We start from the raw sequence: 20,947 nt of genomic DNA, 5'->3' as shown, positions 1-20,947 counted from the left end.
AATGGCAGGGAAAAGAATGTGGTTTCAGCTGAGTGGCTGGGGACTGCTTCTCCCTGAGAGAAGTCCTTTATGGCAAGAGATGCTACCTGGGGGAAGAGAGTCCCAGGCAGAGGTGAACCATAGTGTGGTGGGCTGGAGCTGGAAGCATGGCTTGTCTGATGACTGGAAACAAGGAAAGGAAAGAGAAGAAAAGTGGAATGAGATGAGATGGGGTAGAAAGGAGATTTCCAAATAATGTTGATTTCTTAGGCTGGCCCATGTACTTTGGCTTTTACTCTTAATTAGATGGGAAGTCATTGGAGGAACTTCAGCTGGAGCATAATGTGATCTGGCTTGTGATTTTAAAGGATTACTCGGGCCACGGCATAGACAATAGACTAAAGGAGGCCACATTCCACAGCCTGAGTCGTTTTTAGCCATTCCCTCATTGTGCAACCAAGACAGCATGTCCATGAGATGTGCAGATAATATACAACTGGGGAATAACAGCTTCAAGATCTTAAAAAGCTTCCTCTTAACTTTTGATGCCCAGCTGAATTGCAGCCTCCACTGCCTCTCCCCCAGCTGCAGCCCACCCCAACCTGATGGTTGGTCCTTCCCACGTGGTCTGGCATTGACATGTGGCACATGCTGCCTCTATCATTACATTGCTTTGTGACTTGCAGGTTTACTTTATCTATCTCCCCTTCAATACTGTGCCAACCTTGAAAACAGAGTGGTGGCGTATTCACCTCACCATTCCTCCCCAGGGCGTGCAGGTTATAGAGATTCAACAGCGCTTCTTTGCATCAGTGAATTGTCTACCAATCTGTTAGGACTAGCTAGCACCAATAAGATGAAATATCTTAAACATCAACTGCTTATGTGTAAGATAAACATGGCCTACTTTTACAGTAGTCCAGGTTTTAAAAAAAAAAAAAGTCTGATTTTTAGCAGACCTTGAACTCAGTGTGAGGCATTAAGTGTGATATAGCCATTTTTTTAAAAAAGTAATGAAATCTTATGGTCAACATGGGTTTGGGCCATTCGCCGATTAGAATAAATGCATCATATGGTATACATGATGCTGTGCTGGCATACCTGGCTTATGTGTGAGTATGTATGTGCACACATGTGTGAGCAGAAGCATTGTTTCCTTAGGCCCACAGAGCCTAAGTCTAAAGTTGTGGTACTAGTAGTTTGGAAATAGAAAATGTCACACTCAGAAACACTTGTATGGAGGCTGGGTGCTTTGGTTCCTTGACATCATAACTTGGTCATGGGTTTTGTTGACACCTGAAGAAGAAAGCTGTTTATTTACATGTACACTGTAGATTCTCCTTAGATGAAAGGGATGGCCTTAAACATCATCTTCAAGGAAACATATATGGATGCTTCTAAAATTCGAACAAAGAGACAGAGATTTTTGAGTAAAATTGCCCTGGAAAACCTCACTCAATACAGACCATCCACTCTAGGGTTTCCCACCATGCTGTTTGTTGTGTGTCCAATGTGTGTGTTCCTTATTACTTCCTTCAGGAAAATACACGGTTACCCAAGGTTATCATTATGGACTGAGTGCATTTTTTTCTCTTCCCGTTTTCTCACTTCTTACAAGCATAATTTAACCAAAGAGTGAACTACTCTCAGTTGGTTATAATACTGAATGGCAAATCAATCCTGCTGTTTGAATACAGTCTATTTATTGCTGACAATTCCTGTAGTCTGAAGAAGTCATAAATAGACAGACATGGCAGAAAGAGTCAACATTTCTGTCACATGCCTCGTTGTAATGATTCAGTTCTACTATGTCCTAGAGAGAGAGAAAAAAATTTACAAAGCACAGAACTTGTGGGTTTCTAAATAATTTTTAACTGGCACTATACGATGCTAGTTTTGTCTCCTGTTTTGGCGTTTTCTAGTCAGAAGCAGTATGACCTTGTCATTAGAATAATAAAGCAGGAATTTTGCCCTCTAGTTTAAGTAGAGGCTTGAGTAGGATGAGAGCTTTTTATTTTTAGAGCAGATTCCACTTACCTTGTAGCTAGAAAATAATCACCTCTAATCTAATAAAATAAACCACCTGACTACTACTTGTATGTACTTCTACATGACCTTAAACAAGTCATTTAACCTCTCTGTGTTTTACTTTCTTCTATAAAATAAAAGGGTTAGACCACATATATTTTCTAGCTCTATAAGATCAATTAATACTTGCTATAATACATGTACTGACATTGATCTTAAAGACCATTGCCTGTCTTTATTTGCGTAGTACCTTCTTCTTTTTTTTTTTTTTTTTTTAAATTCTTCACTGATTATCACCAATGTAAGGGATAGACAGATGAATTGTCACTGTCATCATGAGCTGGGGCTGTAATAACAAATACCATAGACTGAGTGGCTTAACAAACAGACATTTATTTCTCACTGTGCTGCAGGCTGGAAGTCCAAGATCAAGATGCCAGCAGATTCCATTCCTGGTGAGGGCTCTCTTCCTGGCTTGCAGACGGCCACCTTCTTGCTGTGTCCTCAAGTGGCAGAGAGAGAAAGCTCTGATCTCTCTTCTTCCTCTTCTAAGGGCACTAGTCCCAACATGTGGGCTCCACCCTTAGACCTTACCTACACCTAATCACCTACCAAAGGCCTCATCTCCAAAAACCATCACACTGGAGGTTAGGACTTCAACATACAAATTTGGGGGAGGGAAATATAATTTAGTCCCTAGCAGTCACCATATAACATTTCTAAATTCTTAATATACAAGGAGAGAAAATTTGCCACAACAAGCCATGTATGAGCTTCTTATAATGTAAGAGCACTGAAACCACACTGTCTGGGTTTGAATTTCAGTTCTGTCTCTCACTAATTCCAAGACTCCATTCCTTATCTGCTGCTATGGCCTGAATGTTTGTGTTCCCCAAAATTCATCTGTTGAAACCTAGCCCCCAAGGTCCTGATATTAGAAGGTGGAGCCTTGGACAGGCCAGTAGGTTATGAGGATGTTCTGAGCCCTCATGAATGGTATTAGTACCCTTATAAAAGAGGCACCAGGCCAGACATGGTGGCTCACGCCTATAATTCCAACACTTTGGGAGGCCAAGGCAGGAGGATCACTTTAGCCCAGGAGTTTGAGATCAGCCTGGGCAATATTCTGAGACCTGATCTCTACAAAAATACAAAAATTAGCCAAACATGGTGGCACATGCCTGTGGTCCCAGCTACTTAGGAGGCTGAAGTGGGAAGATCACTTGAGCCCAGGAGGTCGAGTCTTCAGTGAGCCATGATTGCACACTCCACTCCAGCCTGGGTGACAGAGTGAGACTCTGTCTCAAAAAATAAATGAATAAATAAATAAAATTTAAAAATAGGAAGGAAGGAAGGAAGGAAGGAAGGAAGGAAGGAAGGAAGGAAGGAAGGAAGGAAGGAAGGAAGGGAGGGAGAGAAAAATAAGAAGCCCCAGAGAGGTCCCTTGTCCTTTCTACCATGTGAGCACACAACCAGAAGGCAGCCGTCTGCAAGGGGAAAGAGGAGCCCTCACCAAAACCCAACGGTGCTGGTGCCCTGATCTTGAGCTTCCAGAACTGTGAAAAATAAATTGCTATTGTTCATAATAGCACCCAGTCTACGGTATTTTGCTATACAGCCTGAACAGACTAAGACATCTGTAAAATGGGAATGTCATAGGATTAAGTGAATTAAGATAGGTAACATGTGTGGTGCAGTGCCCGGTGCACACTGAGAATTGATTCAATGTTAGTTACCACCCTACTATTGAAGCACCTGTGTATAACCGCTCACGTGCTAAGTGGAAGGATTTAAAAAACAATAATAAAAGCAAAGATTTGAATACAAAAATTGACTTTCAAGCCCAAACAAACATGACGTGTGTGCAAAATTTTGGAATAATAGTGAATGATTTTATAAGCCAAGTGCAAGACACATGTCTTAAAAGAATGCTCCCATGGGAGAACACAGTGTTAAATTTCTGACACCCCAGTAATTACAGAGAAATACCCTTTAGACATAAGTGGTTTTCCACTAATCACTTATAAGTTTGTAGTGGAATTCAAACGCTGTGGATTTTGGTTGCAAAAACACAATGCCCAAATTTGTATGCGACCAAAGGTTGTATGGTAATGTAGGTTCTTACTACCTAGAAAGAATTCCTATGATCACCTTAAAAGTCTGCATTCTAGATGAAAGCATTTAATACACTCTCAAAATACACAGGGAGGATTGGGTGAAGACAGGCAGAATGTAGAGGACACCTTAAAGGCATTCAGTTCAAGAACCTCATCATAGCTTTTGAGAACAGGCAGAAGGAAACAAAAACACTGAGGAAACAAAACACTGAGGAAACAAAAACACTGAGATGGGGAGGATGGCATTGAGTCAGTACCTCCAAAGGTATGCTTCTGCCAAAAAAGTGCCTACATGCCAGAGGAATGTTGATTGCTGGACCCTTTTGTTCCATCTAACTGGTTTCATAAAGATTTGGAGTGGCTCTGTGATTGCTTTACACCTGATGGCTTTTCTCAATTGCCGTAGACCCTGTAGTACTTTAAAAATCTTGCTCCCCTTCTAAGAGACAGGAAAGATGTAGGCTGTGGTTGGGGATAGTTTCTGAAGTTCTCATTGGCTTCTTTGATGATCCCTACTGTGTTATGTATGCTGGGTCAGGTGCACAGGCAATTTTTTTTTTTTTTTTTATTGAGACAGGGTCTCACTCTGTCACCCAGGCTGGAGTACAATGGTGCAGTCTCTGCTCACTGCAACCTCTCTCTCCTAGGTTCAAGCAATCCTCCTGCCTCAGCCTCCCAAGTAGCTGGGATTACAGGCACATGCCTGGCTAATTTTTGTACTTTTAGTAAGGACAGGGTTTCACCATGTTGGTCAGGCTGGTCTCAAACTCCTAACCTCAAGTGCTCTGCCCGCCTCGGCCTCCCAAAGTGCTAGGATTACAGGTTTGAGCCACCGTGCCTGGCCTCAATCCAATTTTTTGAATTACTTAGAATGTTGACATAGGGATTCTTCCACTTAATTGCTGCATTTTAATTTATATAAAATTAATCCTATATAAATTAATAAAAATAATTTAATTTTATATACATTAAGTTCATTTTAATTTATATATGTACATATATATAAAATAAAATACATTTTATTTTCTACACTCTAAGTCCAGTGATGTTTCTGAAGATTTGAAGATTTTTCTAAGCTTTCTTTCTCTCTTGGACCCGCCCTGCCAAATTGTTCACGCTGTTACTACCCAGAAATAAAGTGGGGCATGTAATTGGAAAACATAGGCGTCTACTTACTTATTAACTCATTAGTACCGCGATAACTGAACAGCTTCCTAAGTAAAACAATACCCAACTGCAGTATAAACAAAGTCACAGACAACTGGCTTGTTTAAAACTCATCGCGCTTGAGCAGGAGTTTTCTTTTTCACCTTTTCTGCTAAGGGACTTTTGTTTTTTTTTTTCCTGCACATCCACTGTACTCGTTCATGCCCTCTCTGAAGCCCACATCTCCAGCATTTACAATGAGTTTAGAAACAAGTGTGGAAGAAATTGGACCATACAATACCTTCCCCTAGGCATCCAACTAGATGTCACTTTGGAAATTAAGATGAGCTTCCTAATTCTAGAAAGAAGCCACCAGAGCACAGATGCCTGTACATCAGCTGTGACGACATCAGATAGAATGATTGAGGCATGAATAGGAAATTAGGGGGGCATTTGTCATTTAAATACGTATCTGCAATTTTTTTTTTTTTTTACAAAAAACCATTTTGCTTTGTTTTTTAATAGTATTGACTGGCCGGGCATGATGGCTCATGCCTGTAATCCCAACACTTTAACAGGCTGAGAAAGGCAGATCACTGAGGTCAGACCAGCCTGACCAACGTGGCAAAACCCCATCTCTACTAAAAATACAAAAATTAGCCAGGTGTGGTGGTGCACACCTGTAATTCCAGCTACTCAGGAGGCTGAGGCAGGAGAATCACTTGAATCCAGGAGGCAGAGGTTGCAGTGAGCTGAGATCATACCACTGCACTCCAGCCTGGGCAACAGAGTGAGACAAAAAAAAAAAAAAAAAATTGTATTGACTGATATTCATAACAGACATGTAGCGGAGTCCAGAGCTTTGCACATAGTACTTGACTGAAAATTAGTTAAGGGAATGAATAAATAGATAAATGAACCACTCTAACATCCTGATTTGAAAGTTCAAGTTTCTAAAATTCTACATGACTTTTTACTGCTTGTTCACAATATCAGAGCTGGGGGCTAAGATGCGGGTCATTTAGTCTAGAGACGTCATTTAGCATTCATTAATCCAACAAAGATGTATTGAGCGTAGTATGTTCCAGGCACCGTTCAAGGCTCTGGGGCTACAACAGAGAACTAAACAGACAAAGCCAGGCCTGCAAGAAACCCACATTCTAATACAGGGAAACAGACAATGGACAAATAAATAAACATACAGTATAGGCAGTAATAAAAAAGGAGAAGAATAAATCAGGGCTGGGGAAGAGAAAGCGTTGGAGGCAGTTTTAGGTGGAGTATCTCCTTTTCAACATCAGGTCAGCTGAATTTTCCCCATTGGGAAATGCCTGTTGACTAGGGTAATACTGATCACCTTTTGCAGAGTGCTTTACAGTTGGCAGTGCGCTTGTCTGCACCACCTCCTCTGAACTTTCCTGCAGCTCTTTGAGATCCTAATACTCCCCATGCTATCAGCAACAAAACTGAGGAGCAGAAACTGGTTAAAGGGTTCATCCAAGGCTGTGCACCTCATGAGTGCCAGTGCCCGCCTGTGGCTCAGATTTCCTGTCGCCTTTGCCGAGTGTTGCAAAGAGAGGGACCTTCGGTGCCAGCCCTGCCAACTGGGGAATGAGAAAGGGTGAGCTGCTGGGTTTGTGTCCTGCTTGGTTACTCTTTTCTGGAGTTTGATATTTACAGTCCTTGATTTGTTTGTTTACCCCCTAGAGAGAATGAAAGTACAGTGTGTGTATATTATTAAATAAAATCTGTGGGCCGGGCACGGTGGCTCACGCCTGTAATCCCAGCACTTTGGGAGGCCAAGGCAGGTGGATTGCTTGAGGCTAGGAGTTCAAGACCAGCCTGGCCAACGTGGTGAAATCCCATCTCTACTGAAAATATAAAAATTAATCGGGCATGGTGGTGCACGACTGTAATCCCAGCTACTCAGGAGGCTGAGGCAGGAGAATCGCTTGAACCCAGGAGGTGGAGGCTGCAGTTGCAGTGAGCCAAGATTGCACCATTACACTCCAGACTGGGCGACAAAGCAAGACTCCATCTCAAAAAAAAAAAAAAAAAAAAAAAAAATCTGTGATGGGTATTAAGATAGAACCACATAGAAGAATTGAGTAGAATTAAAGACTCTCCCAACAATGTTAATATCCACATGCTTATCCCTCCTGTGTTTGTCAATCCGAATCACACCCTAGCTAGGGAGCCGCATAATTTGGCACCTGACTCGGTATTCATCACACTAAAGCCACTTCTTGGTGATGAGAGTCTTTATCAGGAAGTACGTCATCCCTGGTGTACTGAAAGTTTTTAACACTCTGTTTCGAGAGCCAAAACTTCATTGAGCACACAGAGACAATTCTTTTCCTACTTAGAACAATCCACGTATAAAACCTCAAAGCAGATTTCTCTCACACAAAGCTTTCGTTTTAAATGTGCTCAGTCACTGTTTATTTCAAAGCCGTGTGAGATTATTTTTTTCTTCTGTTTCTTTCTTTTTTTGGGGGGGGGGGAAATGAGTAGAATGTTTTCCTTCTTCTCCTAAAAACAAAAAACAAATACAAAAGAAATAATCAATACATAATTACTGAAAATATGGCATGGTTTTAGTAAGGTGCTGACGTCAGCATGATCACATGAGACACTAGAGAAAAACGTAGATTTGAATCTACAGAGAGATTTGAATTCTACATTGTACATTGAATCTACAAAGAGAGATTTGAATTCTAGCTCTACCACATACTGGGGAGCCGCAGGCAAGTTACTGAGCCTTGGAGCCTCAGGTTCCTCTTCTGTAAAATGGGCATAACACCTGCTCTGAAATGTCATCATGGAACCAGGTGAAATAGAGACTGTTCAACATCTGGCATATATTAGTCAATAAATGGCACTGTTACTACACACTAGTTGGACCTTCCCTGAAGGGCAATAAAGGCCTTGACCTGAGCTGGGATCCCCAAAATCCAGAAGGGGAATGGGCAGGGCTGGGCCTCAAGCGTAGATGTGGAGGCAAAGGAAAAGTGAGATCCAGGAGCCTCGGAGTGTGAGGACCAGCCATAGACTCAAGGAAGAGGATGGGAGGCAAAGCCAAAGTCGGCAATCTGCAGTGGTGACTCGGCAGATGATGAAGCTGAGAGGGGCTCCCTGAGACCCACCTCTGGTGGGGAACAGGGGAAGAAACTTACAGACTTCACAGCCAGAGCCACAGTCAGGCAGCCACAGGGTGTATAGCAGGGCTCGTAGAGGAAATGCTGGCTTCCATCTTGAGAGATTTTGCAGTTCCAGTTGACCTGCCGTCAGTGCCATTGCAGATCATCGCTACTTCTCCAAGTCTGTGCCTTCAGCAGTGGTGAATTCAGACAATGTTGTGTTTGTTCTCTGAATACAAATTACTAGTGTTGGGAAACCACAGTGCCTGAGCCAACCCCCCAACTGGAGCTCTTTGTTCGCCGTGCCTGGTCCCTGACTCTGAGAGCCAGAGGGACCTTGGAGGTCAGGAGGCCAACCGCCCACAGGCAGCAGGGATTCCCTCTGCAGCAGGAGCACAGGTGGTGCCGTGCCGCTGTAGGAACACTCCAGGGACAGGACACCCACCCACGGCTTCCAGAAAGCCACCTCCTTGGGTGGTAGCTCTGAGTGGCACAAAGCCCTTTGTGCAGTCACTGCAAAATTTGCCGGCTTTTAATCCCCCCTTCCTGACCCTTTCCACCTAGCGGTCCTCCTTCCATGCACCAGCACTTAACACATATAATCTCACAGAAAACCATGCTCCAGGTCACTGGCCTCTGCCTTCCCACTGCTAGAGCTGTTCTTTTGGGGACTAGACATCACCGTTCCCTTCAGTCATTGAAGTCGGACCTGAACACTTCCTCATCCTAAATGCTCTCACCTGAACTAATGAAATTTGCAAACATCTGTCTTAAAATGTAGCCATGAAACAGAACATAGTACTCCATATAATGTTGTTAATATGTCAGTCCTATTAACTCCCAGTGAGAACACTGTGGTGTGTGGTTTGCTGTCGTTGCTGTTGTTATTTTTGTTTTTGAGGCCAGGTCCCGCTCTGTCACCCAGGCTGGAGTGCAGTGGTGCATTCCCAGCTCACTGCAGCCTCCAACTCATGGGCTCATGCAGTCCTCCTGCCTCAGCTTCGTGAATAGCTGTGATTACAGGCACAGGCTGCCATGCACAGCCAATTTTTTTTTATTTTTTGTAGAGACGGGGTCTTGCTCTGTTGCCCAGTCTCGTGGTTTGTTTCATATACTAATATTGCAAGAGCTTTGGGGTCCACCACAGCACACTTCAGCCTCCTATTCAGGTTGCTGTCAATAACATTCAGGTTGTACGCGTTTTGTTTTGTTAATACTAACTGCTTTTCTCCTCCTACATGTAAGTAGTTGGTTTGTTTAAATCTTCATTCCACATTGTTAAATCCATCAGTCTCACTTTGACCTGTTTGAATCTTGCTTTTAAGCTAAGTTTTTGTCATTTTAAAAATTGGATTTTATAAATTCAACCAAGGGATAATAAAAGTAGTTATCAGTACATAAAAATAAAAGGCCGTGGGTCACAGAGATCGATGAAGCTCTTATTAGATTACAGCTGTTGTTATTGTTAATAATATTGAATGCCACTGATTATTGACCTTGTTCATCAATAATATTAATTTATCATAGTGTTGGTTGTAGTATTACTGCTAGTTCTCATCAGCAGCATATTGGACACGTTATTCATAACTTGATATATTATTTCAGAAATTGACATTCTTTGTATATGGTTATTTTACCCATTATAAGTCTGCCTATGATAAGGGTATACATTTTCATCTTGACCTTGAGTAGATCATGAGAAACTTTGTAAAATGTTTCGCTGAAACCACAGCTTACTCTGCCCAGTAATGCTCCCAAAAAGGAAATTAGGCCAACATGCACCCCTGGCTTTAGACAACAGAAGTCGTCTGCCTGCGCCTTCCTCTTCTTGAGCAGAGACCACAGCTGAGTGACTGCCCAGGGCTTTGACCTCAGCTGCTTCCCTTCCAGGGAGGCGGAGGCGTGTTGGTCCACAGGCGGTCAAGCCTCACCTGCCAGCCAAGCTCACCTCCCAGCTCCTCCCCCAGTCACTATGGTTGTCTCTTAGAGGCCTCTGCCTCTCCCCTTCCTCCGTCCTGAGCTACAGCTCGTATCCACCTAATATTCTATGTACTTATTTATTATTTGTTCATTGTCAAACTCCCCCACTAGAATGCCAACTTCAGCGGGACAGGGACTTTGGGAGTCTATTTTTTTCACTCACTGTATCCTTAGTACTAGGACTAGTACTAAGGACTAGGACTAGTACTAAGGATACAGTTACTTAAGGATACCTCATTTACTAAGGATGTCTCATCTACCCGTCTACTAGTACTAAGGATATAGTTACTAAGGATACCGCATTTACTAAGGATACCCCATCTACTAGTACTAAGGATACAGTTATTAAGGATATCTCATCTACTGAGGTCCTGGTATGTCACAGGACCTCAGTAGATACTTGTCATATGAATGAAGGGGGATCATGTGCCTCAGGAGATGTGGCTGGACCCTTATTTGAATGTCTCCAATCCCTTTAGCACCAATGGCAGAGAAGATCAAAAGATGTGGCCTGGAGCCTGAGGATGGTGGCCTAATGAAAGCAGGATGCTTACGTTGATTGTTATTGTTGAGATCTAATTCACATACCATACAATTCATCCATTAAAGTATGCAATTCAGTGATTTGCAGTATATTCACAAGTCATGCAACCATTGCCCCAGTTTTACTACATTTTCGCCACCCCAGAAAGAAATCCTGTACTCATAAGCTATCATCCCCACACACATTAACTCCATCCCTTTGTCCCTATGAAAATACTGATTTACTTTTTCTATGTGTAGATTTGTCTATTCTGCACATTTTGTGTCAGTAAACTCAGACAATATGTGGTCTAAGTGATTTGTTTCAGTTAGCATAATGTGTTCAAAGTTCATCCATGTTGTGGCATGTATCAGTACTTCATGCCTTTTCTGAATAATATTCTTTTTTTTTTTTTTTTTGAAACGGAGTTTTGCTCTTGTTACCCAGGCTGCAGTGCAATAGTGTGACTTCAACTCACTACAAACTTCACCTCCTGGGTTCAAGCAGTTCTCCTGCCTCAACCTCCGGAGTAGCTGGGATTACAGGCACACACCACCACACCCAGCTAATTTTGTATTTTTAGTAGAGACGGGGTTTCACCATGTTGGTCAGGCTGGTCTCGAACTCCCAACCTCAGGTGATCTACCGGTCTTGGCCTCCCAAGGCGCTGGGATTACAGGTGTGAGCTACCACGCCCAGCGGAATAATATTCTATTATATGGATACATCACATTTTGCTCATCTGTTCATCAGCAGATGGACATTTAGTTTCTTCCTCCTTTTGCCTATTATGTGTAATGTTACTATGAACTTTCATATGTAAGTTTCTGTGGATATATGTTTTCATTTCTCTTGGTTATACACCCAGGCATGGGCCACATGGTCCCTCTGTGTTTAACATTTTGAGGAACTGCCAGGCTGTTTTCCAAAGTAGCTGCACCATGTCACAGTCCCACAGGCCGCGCACAAGGGCCCAGATCCCTGCCGTTGTCCCCAGTGCTGCTACTGTAGGAAGCTGCTTTTTAGTCTCATTGTTTATCTTACATTCCTTGTAAACTTTGCATTCTTTTCTATAATATAAAGGGTTCATTGTCAAAGTTAAAATATTTACTGTTAGGAAAAATAAAGGAAAGACAAAAATGAGAAGCATTTGGATTGTGCATATTCATTTTGGGAAACTGGGTAGCATTAAAGAAAAGGGAAGAAAGCTGGAGCTATCAGATTCAGTTTCTAGAAACTTTCTCTTCTCTGTTTTGGCGCTTCAGTATTTTGAGGACCTAGACTGCATAAATATGTGGGCACAGAGTAAAAGGATTCTCTCTTTGGTTTATATGCTTGTCCAGCAGAATCACTAAAGAGATTCCTTGAGGCCAGGCACAGTGACTCATACCTGTAATCCTAGCAGTTTGGGAGGCCGAGGCAGACGGATTACCTGAGCTCAGGAGTTCGAGGCCACCCTGGGTAACATAGTGAAACCCAGTCTCTACTAAAATACAAAAAATTAGTGAGGTGGCTCACACCTGTAGTCCCAGCTACTCAGGAGGCTGAGGCGTGAGAATCGCTTGAACCCAGGAGGCAGAGGTTGCAGTGAGCTGAGATTGTGCCATGCATTCCAGCCTGGGCAACAGAGCAAGACTCTGTCTCCAAAATAAAAAGAGATTCCTTGAGATGCAACAAAACTGTGGCCCACCTTTAGGCTTCTGCAGGTGAAAATGTAAAAAAATGCATTTTCTTGCAGGTGGTGAACTGAATGAACTCTGACTTGCTAGTCAATCTCTTTTAAATTCTTGGGAATCTAAAACCATTTTAGTGAAGTGAGATAATGGAGGCTGTTTTTCTATATTTATACCCCAACACTATAAATTTCATAACATGAACTGAACTTGGGGTTACAAAAGATTAATTGCTCACCATCAACATTTGCATTCATTTGCAGAGCTTTACTTTTTTGGAAATGATCTTACCATGTGCAGGAAAAAACATTCCTATCTTTCCTTTGCCCTGGTTAACTGTGGAAATTCAGCTTTAAAAAAAAATTTGTGAGCCACTCTTCATGATTAATGTTATTTGGATTTTTCAAAGCTGTAGTCAGGATTTTTGTTTGTTTACCTTTGTTCTCCTTGAAGAAAACTAGTAATTCATCTATGAATTTGAAAACTCCACATGGCACTTTCCCTGGCTGAGAGGGAAAAGGACATGCCCAGAATATGATTTTTAAGTCAAATTTCAGAGGCAGTTTTCATTTTCTTAATAATTTCCCTTAAAAGACAAGTTTTCAAACCATTAGATTTTTTTTTCATGAAACTCCCAGAGGTTTAACAGGATGGTGTTGGTGAATGATGCCGTGGTTTCTGGTACATGCACAGGACGGGGCAAGACGTTCTGATGCAGCTGTGTGTCATTGCTGGGTGCCAGCTGTGTACATAATTGTTTATTGGTTCCAGTTGATATTGTGCTCAATAAAACACTCACATATTTGTGGGAAAAAAAAAACTTTATCAGTTATTTTCCCATCAAATCCTTTGCAAATTAAAACATATTCAACAATTTTCATCAGCATACATTTAGCAAAAGAGAAGTAAATGAAGAAATTAACAGATCTGCTTTCTGTGGGGTGAAGAACCAAGTTAGCCTGTGTCCCAGTTAACCATTGCTAAGTAACAAACCATTGCAAAATATAATAGCTTAAAATAACCAGCATTTATGTAGCTCATGATTGCATATGTTGGTAATTCAGGTGGGGCAGTTCTGCTCTCCCTCATGCATCTGTGGTCAGTTGCAAGTCAAGTGGATGACATTGCTGATGTCAGCTGGGCTCTCTCCCCTCTCTGAGGCCTGGGCTGAGATAACTAGGCTGCCTCAGCTTTGATCCACCTGCTCTCATCTTCCAGCAGGTTAGCCCAGGCTTGTTCACATGGCAGCCAGGCAGTGTTCCAAGAGATCAAATTGAATCATGAAAGTCCTTCGGAGACCTAAATTTTGAACTAGCATATTATCACTCCTGCATTTTATTGGCCAAGACAAACCAGAAGACCAGCCCAGATTCAAGTGGAAGAAAAATAGATTTCACTTCTAGATATCACTTCATAGTCACATTACAAAGCTGTGAAACAGGAAGGAGTGAGAGATAGTGGCCATTTTTGCAATGTTTCACAACCTATTTCATGGATGGCCAAGAATGTATTAATAACACATTAAAATAGGGCATGTCGTTGTATCCCTTAATTACAGTGCTTTTTTATATACCTCAAATTCGTCTTTTGGACTTAAAAAAGACTGGCCATATCTATAACAAAGGACTTTTTCAAATTTTCTCTTTCGACATGAGTTGCATGTTTCTGGCAATTCTGAAGCAGATCTTAAAGAACACACCACAACTCGTGTTTGGGTTTTCATTTTATTTTTCTTAGGCAAGACTTCCTCCTTTTTAGTTGCAAAATAAATAAAATGGTTTTTCTTCAAAATTTTTTATTATGAGTTTTTAGATGGCATTGAGACAGTGTTAAGTTTGGGCAATTTCTGTTTATTACACAAGAGACACCATGGTTTAGAATTGTTCGTACATCCATAATAATTAACTCGTCTTTTAAATAAGCACCTAAGAACATCTGACACCTTTTGGATTAATAATTACTGTTATTTTGAATTCACTTGTGGTTATCTCATGTTTCCATGCTGGTTTCAACCGTTGACTCAAAAATCAAAATTATTGCACTTTCAAAGGTAAAGAAAGAAAAGTCCCGTAAGTGTTAAGAAATGGGAACTTTTATACATTACTGATGGGAGTGGAAATTAGTTCAATTACTTCAGACAGCAAATTGGCAATACCTAGTAAAGATACACACCCTACAAAAAAGCAATTTTATTTCCAAATGTTTATTCTAGAGAAAATCTCACACACTACAAAGGAGACATGTACAAAGACAGTCCTTGCACTCTTTCATTTATTTATTCAGTTACTCAGCAAGTATTTATTAAGCACATACTGTGTCTCACATAGCAGAAGACAAAACAAAAATCCTGCCTGCAAAGGGCTTACATTCCAGAGGAAAAAGACATATAATGAGCAAAATAAATAAGGAAACATATTGCAGGTAAACTGATGATAAGGGCTGTGGAAAAAAATAAGAGTAAAAAAGAATAGGAAGTGTCGGGGAGGAGGTTAAAAATTTAAATAGGCTGTACAGCGATGGCCTCACTGAGAATGTCACAATTAGAGTTACCGATTTAATAAATACAAATATAAGATTCCTACATAAATTTTAGATAATCAGTGGATTTTTTTGTTAGGGTAAGTATAGCCCATTTAGTACTTCAGGTATACTTGTACTTCACATGAACTTGATCTGAAATTCAAATGTAACGGCATGTCCTGTCTTTTCTCTGGCAATGCTACTGATAACCGAGAAAAAACATGGGAAGAAGAGGGAGCAAATTAAGTGGACATGTTGAGAAGGTCATCAAATGAATGAATTCCTGGAAGAGGAGCTCAGCAGGCAGAGGAACCGCTAGGAGCAAAGACCCTGGCTGTTTGCAAACAGTGAACACTTAGACGTAACTTGTCCCTCAGCAGGAGAACATAGACTTATCCTGTGGTATATTTGCACCACGGAATCCAGTAAATGGATGAAATCCAAAAACACTCATATTGATAAAACCCAAAAACACGATGTTGAACGGAAAATAAGTCGAGAAAAGATAAATCTGTTCTGACTGCATTTCTGTCAGGTTGAAAAACACACAAAACAGTGTACACCACTGATGCTATATTCATACGCCAAGGACAAAAGCAAATAGGGAATGCTAGAGACCTACTTTAGGAGACTGTCAACTTCTGGGGAGGGAAGGAAAAAGGGGAAGAGGCATGGCTTTAGCATTCTCTCTCTCCCTCTCTCTCTCTTGCCTTTCAATAAGCGAATGAGGTAAAGTGTTTAACCTTAATGGTAGTTATATAGCAGTCTAATATATTATCTGTGCTTTTTTTTTTTTTTTTGAGATGGAGTTTCACTCTTCTTGCCCAGGCTGGAGTGCAGTGGTGCGATCTTGGCTCACTGCAGCCTCTGCCTCCAGGGTTCAAGCTATTCTCCTGCCTTAGCCCCCTGAGTAGCTGGGATTACAGGCACATGCCACCACGCCTGGTTAATTTTGTATTGTTAGTAGAGACGGGGTTTTACCATGTTGGCCAGGCTGGTCTCCAACTCCTCACCTCAGGTGATCCGCCTGCCTCAGCCTGCCTAAGTGCTGAGATTACAGGCATGAGTCACTGCACCTGACTTATCTGTGCTTTTTTTTTATGACTTCAAAATTTAAAAACCCAGAATTTTAGGTACTTTTGTGTTATGAGGAACTCACTACAGTAGGAAGCAACTTATGAGTGTGTAAATATTTGATCTAGTAGCAATTTTCCACTGATCCTGGCAGGTGACAGCTCTCAGTGAACAGCACTCATAACCTAAAGTGAGAAGTTGTCTATATTCATTGTGAATGTCCCTCGGAGTCACCAGGAGCCACTGGGCAGGCCAGGAACTTACTGCCTGTTTCCTCATCTGTCAGATGGAGGTGTTAACACAAGCTTTCAACCCTCAATAAATAAGACAGCAGCCACATAGTGCCTGTAAGTATTGTAAGGATGAGTGGCTGTGGCAGTTCATTTTGTCTGATCTGGAATCCACCGTGGGTTTCCCTTTGAACTGAACATTGCAACTTTCTAGGTATAGACTTTTGGCAGTTACTTAATGTTCCTGAGCCTCGGTATCTGGATCTATACAATGGAAATTAACAAGACCTACTGTGCAGTCATGCTGCAAAAATTATAGACTATGTGCATAATATTCACAGCACCGCTCAACAAATAATAGATATTATTATTCTTATTTTTAGTCTTATTATTAGCTGATCATAGTTTAGGTTATAACCATTTCCAAAAGAATTTCCTTTGTAAGAACACACTTAGACAACTCAGACTCGTTTTCTATTTCTTTCTACAGACTACCTTCTGATGTAACATAGAATTTTAGTCCTAACTCCAAAAAAAATGGGAAGAAGCGGGCTCTCCATCACTTTTCGGCAGTGTTGTCACTGACTTACTGAGTGACATAGGGCTGCAAGGGCCTGAGAAGGTAGAAGGAACCAGAAGTTGACCTATGCGCATGGATAATATTGTGCCACACAGTTGAGGATGAGACACAGCAACACCTCAGGGGTCAATGCTGAAGTTCAGAGCAAGCACCTTTAGATGTGACTGACGGACATTCCCATGGGAAGGCAAACAGTGCACCCTCAATTGCTGAAAGGTTGTGGGCTGTTTAAATGCATTTGAATTCACTCCTAAGTTATTCACGCATGAGCAGGGTGAGCATCTCTGCAAGGATCGTATACTTGGTGCACTCGGAGGACAGGGATGGAGTTGGAATGTAGGGCACAATTATTTAGGACAAGACTGTTTCCTATGATTAACTTAAAAGACGTAATTCACCCGGGGTCTCATTAAAGCTCACAGCGGTTACCTATGAGGCTTAAACCAAGGATTGACGTCTAACACAGTGGAGAAGACAGTATTGTATACAGACAAAAGCTGACAGATTTCACACCCTTAGTAGATGCTGATAATGGAAATAATACCATAGCATATATTTTATTTAACATGTACTCTGTGCCAAAAACTCCCTCTTTATACATTACACAATGCAATCCTCATAGCATGCCTGTGAGTATGGAACTGAGATGAAGAAAAGTTTAGAACTCATTAGCCTAAGATTACACCACTAGTAAGCTGTTGGTCGGTAGTTCAGACCTCAGGAGTCGGCTACCATAGCCTGACTGCTGATCACTGTGTTATTGCACCCCTGTGTCTTTGGACAGGAAAGTGGATTAAACACCAGTTTCAGCGTGCTATGTAGACAGATAAAAAAGGCCCTTCTGGAAGATTCAGGCTGACCTGTTCAAAGTCACACAGGGAGCAGGAGCAGAATCAGAGATGTGACTGTGATTGCCATGAGGGTTACGTTGAAAATCAACAGAATCCATAAGTAGCTGCATTCTAATACACACCAAGAAGGATGTCGGGGTCACAGACTGGGGGCTGCAGTGACTCAGCCTATGCCCCACCATGGGGCTCGGCCCTGTTGACCTGGAACATCTCCAGGTGTCTGCAGAGCTGTGCTGGAGGGCCGTGATTCTGATTTCAAGGGGTAGCAGAAATGTTCTGTGGCTGGACATGATTTTTGGTGCTTAAACTTCCAATTCTTTCCTCAAGGTTCCCCTCCGCTTTACCAGAAACCAGTCTGAGACTCTTCCCACTGCAAGCCCTTTATCAACCCATGCCTCCTTTTGCTCAAAATTAAACCATGATGGAAAAAACGGAATGTACTTTGGAGGTCTTAAAAATTGACTTGGATTCAAATCTGCCTCCTTCTAAGTATAGACTTTTGGCAAGTTACTTAGTGTTTCTGAGCCTCGATTTCTGAATCTATACAATGGTAATTAACAAGACCTACTGTACGGTGTTGCTGCAAAGATTACAGATAATGCATGTAATATACACAGCACCACTGAACAAGTAATAGATATTATTATTCTTATCACTGTTATTATTAGCCGATCATATTAACAGTTTAGGTTATAACCATTTCCAAGGGAATTTCCTTTGTAAAGAGCACAAGAGCCTTTCTCTGAAGATTTGAAAGGTACTTTCCTTTCTCTTCACTGCGTACTTCCTCTTCTGCTGAGAACTTGATTTCACTTTTGAGAAAAAAATCTGTGCCTACCTTCCCAAAACCACACAAAGAAGTTGAAAGTATATAAACAAAGGCAGAACCTTAGATCTCTAAGAGCCAACATGAAAACAATTCAGAGTTTATGAAAGCGAGACTAGGGAGAGATGGAAGCATGTTTATTTCAAGATCTGATAGAAACTAGACCTGCTCTATTATTAAGACCTTTTATTAGGCCCCCTCAAAAGCTTTCAGGAGTCTTCAAAATGCATTGCAGGTATCCCCAAAAAAGTGGGCTTTGGTGTTGGGGCCGGTGTTGGGGCCAGTGTTGCGACTGGTTCCTGTTCATTTATAAGAAAAAGCCGTCACAGTTCCAGACTTTAAGGAAGGCTGCCTTCCTTAAAGCAGTTTTCGGGAGTTGCTTATTAACACTGGTCAAATGCTGTTTTTTGTTTTGTTTTGTTTTGTTTTGTTTTGTTTTTTGATACAGAGTCTCGCTCTGTCACCCAGGCTGGAGTGCAGTGGCACGATCTCGGCTCACTGCAACCTCTGCCTCCCGGGTTCAAGTGATTCTCCTGCCTCAGCCTCCTGAGTAGCTGGGATTGTAGGCATCCACCACCACGCCAGCTAATTTTTGTATTTTTCAGTAGAGACGGGTTTTCGCCATGTTGGCCAGGTTGGTCTCAAACTCCTGACCTCAGGTGATCCTCCTGCCTCGGCCTCCCAGAGTGCTGGGATTACAAATGCTGCTTTCTGCCATCACTGACTCCCCTGCTTTTTATTAGCAGGATGGATTTAACTATAAAAAATATATTGGATTATGATCATAATGCTTGGCTAAAAGAAAGTGATAAAGTGAAATTAAATTCTGTACACCGCGTACAGGTGAACACATTTTGAGGATCTGGAATACAATAAAATTATTAAAACAAAAAGCACTGCTGTGATGCCTACCTTTGAAGAATTCTTGACGGAGAGCAGTATAAAGACATACGCAAAGGTGGATGAAAACGTGCGGAGCATAGAGATGTGCCTGGGTTATTTAGGGCACGGGAGAGGGGAACCTCGGGGAAGGCTTCCCGGGGAATGAGGTGTCTGAGCGGAGCTGGAAGAGTGAGTGGGAGTTAACCAGGTGTCAGGGAGGATGGGAGGGTTTTCTGCGCAGATGTACAGCCGTGCCAAAGCAAGAAGGCAAGAAGCACAGGGGCCTGTAGGAGCTTCTCCTTGGCTGGGAGGCGAAACGCCAGCAGGAAATAGTGGTCGGTGAGGCCAGCCAGACAGGCGGGCCCTGTTTTCAACTGGACTGCAGGCAAAAGGGGACAAAGGCCACTTCCGCATCTGTTCACTGTCGTGTCCCAACCCCCACCAGTGCCTGGTGATGAACAAATACCAGGGAGCTTTGGCGTCACTCTGGGTGTGAGAGATATTTAGATATTTTAGAAGCAGAGCGACATGATTATATTTCACTTTAGATAGGGAGGCAATCAGTTAGGAAGCATTTCCATCAGAATTAAGTTCTTAAAACTATAATTCTACATCCAAGAATATTCATTCATTCATTTTATTCACATATTAGACAATTTTTTTTTTAAGAGACAGGCTGTTGCTCTGTCACCCAGGCTGGCGTGTAGTGGCGTGATCTTATCTCACTCTAGAGTAGTTGGGACCACAGGCACATGTCACTACCACACCTGGCTAATTATTTTTTTCTTTTTTTTTTTTTAGAGATGAGGATTTTGCTATGTTGCCCAGGCTGGTCTCAAACTCTTGGCCTCAAGTGATCCTCATGCCTCAGCCTCCTGAGTAGCTGAGACTACAGGCATGCATCACAACACCTGGCTAATTTTTATTTTAAAAAATTTTTTGGAGAATTGGAGTCTTGCTATGTTGTCCAGGCTGGTCTCAAACTCCTGGCCTAGAGTGATCCTCCTGCCTTTGCCTTCCAAAGTGCTGGAATTACAGGCATAAGCCACCATGTGAGGACTCAACAAATATCTATTGAATGTTTAGTATGTTCCAAAGACTGTTCTAGGCTCAGAAGATTTAGCAAAAAGCCAAATGGACGTAAATCCCTGCACTCGTGGGAAGGACAGGTAATAAAACAAGCAGCTAAGTAAATAAATTGTACAGTCCGTTAGAAGGCAAAAGAAAGAATGGAGACAAATAAACTAGGGAAGGGATTAGGAACAGGGGGAACAGGAGGTGGGCAGGTGGGAGGAGTTGCTATTTTTAAGAAAGGTGGTTAGAAAAGATCTCACTAATAAGGGTACATCTGAGCAGGGACCTGAAAAGGTGAGAGCTTGATTCCTGCTGGTATCTGGA

At 41.9% G+C, this 20,947-nt stretch overlaps 1 protein-coding gene and 1 long non-coding RNA gene across 21 annotated transcripts in view; one reads left to right on the top strand and one right to left on the bottom strand.

The window, feature by feature from the left end:
- Nucleotides 1-20,947, top strand: part of FRMD4A (FERM domain containing 4A) — a 693,055-nt gene that overhangs the window by 413,538 nt on the left and 258,570 nt on the right. The window lies entirely within an intron of this gene.
- On the bottom strand, nt 7,684-8,625 carry LOC141407650 (uncharacterized). The gene is made up of 2 exons (XR_012417485.1): nt 8,447-8,625; nt 7,684-7,802 (listed from the first exon to the last, which is right to left on the bottom strand). It is a non-coding gene; the product is annotated as an uncharacterized lncRNA (long non-coding RNA).

Source organism: Macaca fascicularis, chromosome 9 (assembly GCF_037993035.2).
Source record: "Macaca fascicularis isolate 582-1 chromosome 9, T2T-MFA8v1.1".
NCBI lineage: Eukaryota > Metazoa > Chordata > Mammalia > Primates > Cercopithecidae > Macaca > Macaca fascicularis.
This window is presented reverse-complemented; position numbering and strand designations above follow the sequence as displayed.